The following is an 11,939-nucleotide window of genomic DNA, read 5'->3' on the forward strand; positions in this document are numbered from 1 at the left end:
ATCAGGCAACAAGCTTCCTCCTGGATCCAGGCGTCTAGGCTTTTCTTCCCTAGTCCTACATTCCCTCGAGTCATCAGGCTGAACCATCTCTGCTGCTTCCAGGTGTGCCCACTGGTAAAGATGATGCCTGCAACAAAATGGAGGACTGGGGAGAAGTATGGGGCTGGCGTCTCCATAAGCAGGTCTGGTGAAATTGTAGTGGTTCCAGGATTTACCACCATGAGTTTGGAAGGATCCCTGGCAGTATTTATATGAGGAATCAGAGGTGTTTATGCTGTTTTTTCACATCTACTTGATCGTTTTTCTGGGAAATAAGTTTGATACCTGTCTTTCCTTTTCTGCTCCTTTACCTGGAAGCATGCACTCAACACATGCTGGGTCCTGCTGGCCAATGTTTTTACAATTTTACACCTTTTACCACAAAGACTTCTTGAGATGGCTTGGTAACATGCTCAATAACTGAGAATTGCACAGGCTATGCAAGTGTATAAATGGGAAACACATGAGTTTTGTGTGCTGAATGTATGTTTGGGGCCCGGTGTTTGAGAAGGACATGCAACACTTGCAGCAGTGGTTGTACAGCATTCATCTTGCTGCCAAGAGCAGCTCATCTTGAAAAGAGGCATTAAGAGTGGATGCAGTCATTGTACCAAACCCCGTTCTCTATGATCCGCTTGTTCTGCTAAAAATATTTCAGTGCACACCACAACAGAAAGTACCGTAGAGGCCTCCCATGACATCCCTAAAAAAGGATGCCATGAGTCTCTTACAAGATTATTCTGCATGCCCAATCAAGGCATTCTTCACCGCTTGAAAGCCATTTAGCAAAATCGCTGGTGTTTTTCCTAGCTGGAGTGTGTATGTATTTCTATACATCCTGACCACCTAGAGAGATGATAAGATATGTGATGACATAAAGATGCGAGACTTTTACAGAGAGACCCTTGCACATCTCAGTGGTACTCTTAGGCCAGAGCTCAAAGACCATTTCTATTATGTAAGCGCTGTTCTGTAGCCCTTGGCATTGCCCGAGAAAGGGGTTGGAGAAATTTCATCCTGCTGTCAGAAAGTAAGAGACGTTGGAATCATGTTTCGCTATTAAAATCTCAAAGGGCTTTCACTGTTATTAATGCATTGCATTATTATCTATGGCTGTTATTATTCGTGTATCTAGAGTATATACAGCCATCCATGTGAGAACAGTGTCACATTGTCCAGAAATACCTCAACGGGATTTCTTCCATTTACATTGCCCCACCAGAGGTGTTTGATGGAGACTGCAAAATCATAAATATTGCTTTTATTGTCTTTCCATGTTTATTGTTTTCCAATCATACAGCTTTTTCAGTATATCAGTACTTACACAAGGAACAGCCTTCATCGTTTAAGTAGAAATTAGAGCTGTAATTAACACGTGCAGCCATTAGATGGTAATGTTTGCTCACCGTTGCACTGAGCATTGTGCTTGCAAAGTCTGGCACAGTGAGGCCGTTAAGCCGGACTTTTCAAACATAGCCATTGATCTGGAGTATCTCATCTGAGATGTGTGAGTGTCACGGCCTGCCTACACTGCCTTGGCTCCTACAGATCCTACCGATTGCCACCAGCTTTGGGTTCCCAGTAGTTCTGCAAATCAAGTCTCTGGCACCTGTAAATTAGAGACTAGTTTCAAACTCTTCGACCCTGGGCAGTTGAGAAAGACCTAATTGCACAGAGGGAGGGAAGATGAGATAGTGTTACCTTTAGGTAAATTTAGGATTTTGGATAGGAACAACATCAGCTAGCCTGTGACTGTATGGGGTAGGAAGTAAGGATTCTGAACATCTGTTTCAGGGATTTTAAAGTATGAAGCAGAGGGATGAATAAAGACCATGCCTACACATGTTTTTGTGTAACATATATTTGTACATGTAACAGCACACCATATTTTGTTGCATGTATTTGTATATGTAACACCAAGCCATATGTAACTATATATGTATTTATGTAACTAAATGTATATAACGTGTGACCTTTTCCTGAGCAGTTGCAGCACTTTGGTAAAATATGATGGACACTTGAAAGATTAAAAGGCATATCTCTGCTCTAGGGATTTTCAGGGAACTGGTGAAAACCTGCCATTTGTAAAGCTGTTAAGAGATTGACTGAGCACAGTTTCCACACATGTCCTTACTTCTGCAGTTTGCTCTTAGGAATCCACTGGTAATGTGTTGCTGAACTCAGTTATGTTGCTTAGTGACGTCTATAAGCATGACTGCATCTCTGTGGAGGTGGGTGCAGGAGTCCTCTTTTGCAATTTTTGGCAACAAAGATGTAGTCGGGGATTCTGAAATATGCTGACCATACTGAAAACACATGCAGGTATGATCAAGCAGCTGGTTGCTGCCGCTTGCTGTAAGCAATGGCTGTTTTCTGTAGGGGAGAGTAATTTGAAGAATGGTTTTCACAGCAGTTGGAGTCCAGTCTTTTGCCTTAATAGCACAAGTAATGTGGAGAGGAAAGAAGAAACAAGTGCTTGAATCCCTGAATTGGATTCCATCTAGTACCCAAAGGAACTGCAGAGCCTGTGTTTTCTTCTGTACACACAGGAAAATCGGGAACCTCAATGCTGCATCTTGTCTCACACACCTCCCAGACTTAGTGACCCTCCTTTTTACCAACATTGCTGCGTTTCCCAGGACAGCCAGAAATGGGGTCATGGCACGAATCATGAGCATGAATCCTTCCTGGCTCATCCTCCGGCAGCACATGGAGAAAAGGAAGGGTCCTGTGGGTCTCGTTTGACAGATGCGGTGTGTAGACCACATTAAGGAATGTCAGTAACATTACTGATGTCTTCCTTCTGTGCCTCTACATTGCCCAAGAAAAAAAAAGGCCAGAAATCCAGTGTGTTGATACTCTACTGTACCAAATGGTACATACAATATCACCTACCTGCAATTCTGTGCAGCTGCTTACTTATGTAGTCAAATGGATGAAGACTTTCGTCTATCCACTTGGCTGTTTTACAGCGCACCTGTCCTGGTTTGGCTGGGACAGAATCACAGCCCAGCCATGCCAGGCAGGCCGTTAGCAGTTTTGAGTCAGCCAGGGCAGCTGACCTGAGTTAGCCACAGGGATAGCCCATACCGCAGTGTCGTGGTCATTACAAAGGAGGAAGGTTTGCTGCGTATTCATTTGGCTGAGTACAACTTTTTATACCTTTTTTTGGTATTAGTGCTATTTCATTAAATCTGTTTTCATTTCAACCCGTGGATCTCCTCTCCTTTTCCCAATTCCCCTTCCCGGCTGGGAAGGGGTTGTCAGGTAATAGAGCAACTGTTATCCTTTAGCCCTGGGTACAGGCTAAATGTAGACAGCACATCAGCTCTGATGATTACTGACACTTGCAACACCCTCCCAAAACAAGCAGAACTCTGGGGAAGAGGAACTTTTGTCTCAGCACAACCTTCAAAATTGAAATGCCACAGGCAACAAAACTTTCTTTCGTCCTTTCCACTTTGTTCCTATCCTCAACGGCAAGGACTGGCCTGGAGCCATAACACCTCCAGTGTGCTGCAGTCTCACCTGCTTTCCTGCTTCTGCACTGGCCAGGCCTCTGTCTAAGGAAGACTTCCAGGCCCTTGTTCTCCCAAGATATAACCAGACAATGGCAATATTGACGAAATAAGGGCTACAGGATTCAGTCCTCAAGCAAATAAGCTTTGCTTTCTGCCTCTCTGAGTTTTGCTTATTCTTCCTATTTCCTTTCCTCCCTCCTTGTAACTTGTACTGTAGTACCAGGATTCCTCAGGCATTGTTTTTAACTGAGTGACTGTTATGGTGATTTGCACCATTTGCAACTGTTGCTACAGGCCCTTTCCACTCGCTGCTAATCCTCTCTAAAGTCCAACAGGGAGACACAGGACTTGAAGTTCTGCCTAGAAAGCTCACAGTTCAGACTGAAGCCAGGAAGGAGCAGAAAGATGCCTTTATGTTCTAGCCAAGAATACATTAGGAGTCTACACCCAAACTATTCATAGAAGTATAAAAATCATCAGTACCTTCAAGAGTGTTTCATGGTGAATTTGGAAGTCCAGTGCCCACAGCTTGCCAGTTAAGGGGAGAGGTGTTGGTCCTGGAGGAAACTTCCTTTGGTCCCTCTGGATGTTCAGGAGTATCAGAGGAATTCATACACAGAAAAAGACAAGAACACCCACAAAAAATTGACTTTTAGAAAACATTGTTGTCCTCATGTCCCTCCTCACTCAGTTGTGACCTGCTAGCTCAGAGCTGCCAGCACCCAGATCCGCGCCCCCCCAAGGCATTAGCCCCATTGGAGCACTTGGACAGCACAGGAAAAAGAACCATGTCTAGTCCCAAGTGAACGCAGCTGCTCCGCAATGGAGTGTGTCCCCTGAACTGTGCACAGGGCAAGCGGGAAGAATGGATCAGGTGAGCTGAGGTGGGCCACTTTTCTGCTATCACAGTGAGAACAAGGCTGGTGCCCTGGTCTGGACGTTAGCTTAGACTTTAAAGACGTGGTTCAACTCCCTGCAATGCTACAGATCTACTCTGGTTCTGGGCAGGCTGCTTTGTGTAGTTTCATGTTGTAGCCAGTCTATAATCTACCTATAAGCAAGGTGCCTTGAAAACAAATAGTCTCATCCCCTAATTTGCCCTTTCACCAGGGTTGGATCTAGCAACCACAGAGTTATAAAGTGACTGGATTAATTTGGCTGATCTGGTGGAAAGCCTTTCATTTGGAGTTGCAGGAATAGTTTTCTGCTGGCTCGGCAGCCTGAACACACTCACCTGCTGGCTGCTCTCTCACTAAGCACAGTGAGAACATGGTCAAGGACAAAAGAGGCAGGACCACACCTTTTGGCAGACTCGCTATAGTTTTAGCTGCAGCAGGAGTCTATCTGTATCCTCTCTGCTTCAGAGTCTCTCCTACTTGAGCTCCTAGGGCTGTTGCTGTCACAAATACATTCTGAATTAACCACTCCAGTGACAGTAGACAGAGAACTACCCTGTACAGAAATTATATTATGCTCTCTGGTGATTGTTTCCTTCTAATGCACTAAAATGTTCTCAGCTAACGTCCTAATAAGATTTTATAGGCAGTTAGTGTACAGATGGCTCAGGGATGGAGAGACATAATAATGGGAGAACTTTATGAAAGACTGAAAACAAATCTAATAAATTTAATATTCTTCAGAAACATTGTGAAAGACAACAAAAGCATTGCAAAACTCTTCAAGAGACCATTCAAAACAGCCCAGGAATTGCCAGCACTGTTATCTCCCCCAAATCAAACCCTTCTCTGAGATTTTTTTGTTTTGTCCATCTTCAGCATCAGGAATTTGAAGGACGTTCAGGGTCTCTGCCACTGTTCGGAAGAAGCTACACTGGGGAGGACAGTGGTGGCCTGTAAGGGAGAAATTATTTTGATCCTGTGTTAAGGATGGGTGTTTCCCCTCTCTCGTTGAATGTGCCACTGTCAGCACTGCTGTCTCATCAGGACCACCCTAGGAGAGGCCTGGGCAACTGGTTGTGCTCAGCAGCATGGTTGCAGGAACACTGCGCTCTCTACTGTCATCTTAGAGGCTTGTTCCATGCCCAGCTCCCTCTGCTTTCATTCTGACTCTCAAGGAAAGGAAGAAAGAGTGAATCCTTCTTGCAAGGTGCAAGGCAGCAAGATGAAGCTAATGGGCCTGGGTGAGTCCATGACTCAAGAAATCAAAGATGTGTTTTTTGGCTCACAGAGAGTATGAACTTCCAGCTGGATGCAGTTTTACAAGTTTTTACCTTTACACTTTGTGCTGACCTTGTTGTGTTCTCTGAGAAAACACAATCTGAGTGATTTTGCATGTGACTTCATTAGTCTCCTCACTTCTCTGGGATAAGTCAAAATATGGAGCAGTGCCCAGTGCAAAGTGGTCATTGCAATTTCTGTTCCTGCCAAAAAGAGGTCGTGGAGAACCCAGGCCAGGTTGTCTTCATCAAATTGCAGAGCTGGGATTGCCTTTAATCTTCAGGCAAGAGAGAGGCGGCTTCAGATACAGCAGACATTACAACATGTGCAGTCATTAACTCCAGATGACTTCAGCAAACAATGGTTTGCAGAATCTCTGATTTTCCAAAGCAAATAAATGTGAAGAACAGTAGGAAATAGTAATAATATCTCATAAGTCTGTTTCTTCATATCTGAACAAAGTATCCTGTCTTGTATGCAGTGTTAAGAAGCATTTAATGATAATAAAAGATCAAACTGGAAGCTTTTCAGTGGTAGATGTTTCTTTCAGAGATCTGCTGATCTACCCAGTTCAGAACACTCCATGGGGTTTTCTTATTTCAGTGGAAGCCTTCAGACAAGTTTATAGAGTCCCACTCCTCCACTACTGTCCTCCTGTGCCATCCTGCAGGGACAGAGCCCTGTGGTATCCCTGGGAACTGCAGCTGTGTTGGGTTCCTTCTTTACCAAAGAATGTGGAAAACATGCAAGCTCTTGACAAGCGAAAAACTTCTTGAGAAGATCTCAGAGATGGTTCAGGAGCCAGGGCAAAATATCATCAACCAGTAGCAAACACACAGCAGCCTTGCCTTTATTCTTTCTACTTATTCCTAGCAGCTCTCAACATATTGAGGGATCCAAGATAAATTTTGGCAGTAAGATCTGCTATTTGATTTTACCGAGAGATCCATTTCAGCACCACGAGGCTGGTTCAGTTTCATGACTCTGATTAGCAGCATCTAAAAATACATGGCTAAAGCACCATTAGGAAACATCTGAAATACCTAACCTGAATGACTAAAAGAAGAATAATAATTAGACAATTAAGATTCAGAGAAGGCAAAATCTCAAGAAATAGTTTCTTCTCAACTCACAAACAAGCTTTTTAGATACTTTTGCCACAGTGCCATACTGTCAGCTAGGATCTAACTGCTGTTGCAGCTGTCTTGCAGCTTTTTCTGCTTTTCATGTTTTGTCCTGTGGATCATACCTGGATTTTTTGTATTTTAAATTTCTTTGTATTGATCATTATTCCATTTGTGCTGCTTATATTTTTAATTTTCTTTCTCTTGTAGGACTCCTCTGTCTCAACCTTTCTACATCTGCAGGATATGATCTTCAAACAGTTGTTTAACTGGTTCTCCTGGAAACAGCTGCGTAGAACGAAAGGTACTTACTTGGGAGATGATACCCAAATTAAACATGTCATTCACTATTCCTCTGAATCATGTTCTCTACATGATACTCGTAGAGAAATAATTGCTGTGAGCCGAGCAAGAAGACTTATCAATATTTTCCAGGCTGTGTTGTGTAAGGTTGTACCAATGCCTCTTTTGAGGCTGATAACAGAAAAAAGCAGCCCACAATCAGTGAAGGTATACAATAGAAGTGGTAATCCTGGCAGGTGTGGTAGTAAGACTTCTGTCTAATATGTCCTCTCTGAGACTAATCACAAGGAAACAGAAATGAAGCTTTATAAAACAGAGAAGAATTTATGTCCTTTTAATTCCCTTTTTTATAACCTTGCACTATTATTGCAATCAATATTTTCAAGAAAACTTATTCCCTTTTTGTTTTATCTTGTATAGTGATGTGATTAACTCTGCATGCTCTGCTACACAACAAACTACATACAACAAACCCCTCTGAAAGAATTCTGAATGCTAATGTATGACACAGCACAAGTCATTCCCAAGTTCCCAGCATTGAGCTATTGACACTAAACAACACTGGAACTGGGGAAACTTCTGAAGTCTTACCTGGCACTTGATGATAAAACCTCTGAAAACTCCTTGCCATTTAGTGGGGCCTCTGGGACTTCCAAACTTGGTCTGTTGGCATCCCACAGGGCTTATACTTAACATTGCCTGGTATGGATTTCAGGGGGCACCTCTCTTGAGTCACCTGAGTGCACATCAGTTGCCAAAAAAAGCTTGAAATTAAAAGAAGAATGGTGAATTCTGATAATTGCAATGTTAGAAACAATTACAAAAAATGTAAGGTGGAAAAGTACACGTGAAATAGATCCCTTCTGCAGGTGGGCACAGAAGGAGGGATCTTCTTCTCTGGGTCACCCCTTCATTGCGTTAGCTATAAGCCAACAGTGGCAGATCCTGTCTTAGACCAGACTAAGTCTCCATGGCTCTGATGACAATGCCTGACAATAGTCTGGATTCACTATGGCAGTAGATTTCTTCTTTCTCCTTCCTTCTGCATATGTCCCTACTAGGGGGCATTAATCCCTATTAGAGCTTGGATTAGCAGCAGGCATAGGCCACAGCACGAAGAAATCATCCCCCAGCTTGTCAGCCTGTGTTTTTCTTGGACATACACATCCCCTGTGGCATGTTGATTTCTTTCTCTGTGAAACATCTTCCTGATTAGAAAATCAGTCAATACTGGTTTATCTGATTTCTCCTCCCAGGATGATATTGCTCCCTCTTGCAGATGACATGGCTTTCCCTGTAACAGTCTTCATGTTTTTTTGCAAACTGGCAGAAAATATGATCTATGTAATACTTCTGATTAATTCTGTCTCAAGGTGCTGGATTGCGTCCTTGAAGACAAAACACACGCCTTGTTCAATGCCAAAGTTGCCAGTCATTTTCCCCTCCTCTAGCAGTTTGAGGATCAGGGTTGCTCCATGACATCCTTAAGTCACCTCCTTCCTTTTGCCTCATTCTGGAGAGAATTTCTTACTGAGAATTTCTTATTCATGAGGTCACACTGGAGAGTGACAGGTCTTAAGGAATAACAGGCTGGGGAAGACTCCTTAACTGAACTGTACTAGTGACTGTATTGATTACCACCAAATACAGCAAAAGAAAGGTAAGTAGGTCAGCATAATTTAGGCTCATATTTTTTAAGGAGAGGGGCTTAAATAAATCTATATTTATTGTGTGGATTACCACAGATTTCTTTGGAAGTTTGGTACTGCTAAATACAACATCACTTTACCTCTATAACTTTATTTGAGCTCGGAAATCTCTCTCTTAGGCTGCCTGTGCTTGCAACAATAAACTAAAGGTTTTCAAATGGACTTAATTGTTCCCTGAGGGTGAAAATACTGCTTTCTTAACTGGCTTTTGGCTGAGTCACAAACTCTCCATTTTCATTTCCTCTTAGGCTCAGAAGGCTCACCTAAATCCATGCTTTTTTCCATGGACTCTGGCAGTGACATGTATTTTCACAAGAGTAAGCTACAGATACAGCATTGTTCCACATACAACAGATTTTATTTACATGGCATATTTTGACTATTTTATCATTTATCTGCTAGCTACTTTAAATACATGTTGTGTAAGTTTCTCCAGATGTTGTGTTGGTTGTGGTGCTGTCTGAAACCAACACCACCTGAACCCTGTTTCCAGTGGTGGGGAGAGGAGCTGGGTCAGGAGGGCTGGTCTCCTTTGCTCATCACAGCTACCTGCATCTCCCTTCTCTGGCCAAACACAGCAGCACTAACTGTTAAACTTGAGCTCTGTTATACCCCTGCTGGGTAGCAGAAGTGGCTACAAGGGCAAGTGTAGGGTCCTGCACTTAGAGAGGAATAACCCCATGCACCATGTATGCAGGGGGTTGACCTGCTAGAGAGCAGCTCTGTGGAGAAGGACCTGGGAGTTCTGGTGGACAGCAAGTTGACCACAAGCCAGCCATGTGCCCTTGTGGCCAAGAAGGCCAGTGATATCCTGGGGTACATTAAGAAGTGTGGCCAGCAGGTTGAGGGAGGTTCACCCCCTCTAATCTGCCCTGGTGAGGCCACATCTGTAGCACTGTGTCCAGTTCTGGGCCCCCCAGTTCAAGAAAGACAGGGAACTACTGGAGAGACTCCAGTGAAAGGCTACTAAGATGATGAGGGGACTGGAGCATCTCTCCTATGAGGAAAGGCTGAGAGACCTGGGGCTCTTTAGCCTGGAGAAGAGAAGGCTGAGAGGTGACTGTCTTGGTTTGAAAAGACAGGTGTCTGTGGAGGAAGGCAGGAGCCTCCCTTGAAATGGAGAGTGCAACCCCCTTCCCTCCAAACTATTATAATTTTGAAATTAACGGGCCTTCAGGCAAAGATATGGGGAATAGGAATAACAGTTCTTTACTAATATATATATATATATATATAACACAAGGCAGGGAAAAACAAACAACCCACTGGTTTACACTGACAGAGTCAGGAATACAACCTGACACCCTGTTAGGGTGGCAGTAGCAGTCCGATAAGATGCTGGCTGCAGTCCTCCTGAAGTGATGGGTGTAGTTCTGTGGAAGCAGCAATCAGGTAAAAGAGTCTGGTCTTCCTCCGAAGGTCCAGTGGTCGGCAGGTAGCTCTTGTCCTCTGGAACTCCAGTTGGGGGAAAAGCTCCTCTGGGAATCCAGTGGAAGAAAGGCTGGTAGGGTGTTCAAAATCTCCGTTTTTATTTGGCATGGACTGCTTGGCTCCTTCCCCGCCCTCCCCGGGCGGAGTATCTCACAATGGGATGGGGAGTCGTGAGGCAGTTCCTTGATGGGCCATTAACAGGAGATAGCCCAGGAGCGAGTTACCGATGGGTCAGGCGATAAGGCATTGTTGTGCCCAGTAACAGGAGATAGTCCAGAGGGGGGAGGCAGGGAGCACCGCCCCACCTGGTCTCAACAGCTCCTGAAGATGGTAATAGAATATATTTTTTTTTTCTTTTGGCACATTTTACACTGTAACCCAGGACAGTGACCTTCTCAATGCTTATAAATATCTAAAGGGCGAGTGTCAAGAGGACGGGGCCAGGCTCTTTTCAGTGGTGCCCAGTGACAGGACAAGGGTCAATGGGCACAAACTGGAGCACAGGAAGTTCCACCTGAACATGAGCAAAAATTTCTATACCTTGAGGGCAACAGAGCACTGGAACAGGCTGCCCAGGGAGATTGCGGAGTCTCCTCTGGAGATATTCAGAACACACCTGGACATGTTCCTGTGCAGGCTGCTCTAGGTGAACCTGCTTTAGCAGGGGGGTTGGACTAGATGATCTCAAAAGGTCGCTTCCAACCCCTACCATTCTGTGATTCTATAAACTGAGTTACATGAACCTTACCTTTTCAAAGTTCACTCATCTCCCTCCACTGACGTAACAACTGAATCCTGCACGCTGTCTTGTAATTAGTCTGTGATCACTCAGGAACTTTGTATACCATTCAGTCAAGAATGTGAGTGATGCTTTTGGGTACTGGCACTCCTAAATAAAGTTGTACTCCACATCCTGACTGGTGTTTGTTGCCCTGAATAAGGTTCTTGCAGCTGGCTAGTTGCCTGTGTCTCTGTGCTATACCCTCTGAACTCCTACAGAATCATAAACTCATCCCTTACTGTTCCTTTATAAATCATGACTGAACTGATTTGAACTCATTTGAGATTAAAAAAAAAATTGGGCAAGCAAAAACTGTTGGCTTTGTAAGATTTGGTCTCAGAGAAGGCGCCTTCTTGGTAGAGCTGATTAGACTAGACCTCCTGTTCTGAATTACTGTTAAAAGGCAAAAAGGCACTGTAGCGTAATTCACCTCAACAACTGAGAGCAATTTCTAACAAACAGAACGATTTCAATCTAGAGAGACATCTCAAAGGACTCGGGGACAAGGATGAAATGAAACTTTCCTATACATGTTGGAAAAAGGTTAGAGAGTTGACATTTCTTTTCTCAGGTACAATTTTTATCTACAAATCTAATCTAGCAAAATGGCTTGCTGATTCAAATCATAGTACCCATATCTCCCACCATTTGATTTACACACAAAGCTGCCTTAGCCATAATGTTTTGGGTGAAATGGCAAAGCTGTTCTTCAGGCCTCATGTTTGCCATCTCTTGTCTACCAATCACTATGTGTTATGGCTTATCTGATCTATCTGGCCTATATCATTTGCTGTATAACACACACCCAGAAGTAACCCAAATATTCCTTATACAGTCCTGCTCTTAAAAGGATG

The sequence above is a fragment of the Leptosomus discolor genome, chromosome 7, assembly GCF_034619465.1.
Source record: "Leptosomus discolor isolate bLepDis1 chromosome 7, bLepDis1.hap2, whole genome shotgun sequence".
NCBI classification, from domain to species: Eukaryota; Metazoa; Chordata; class Aves; order Leptosomiformes; family Leptosomidae; genus Leptosomus; species Leptosomus discolor.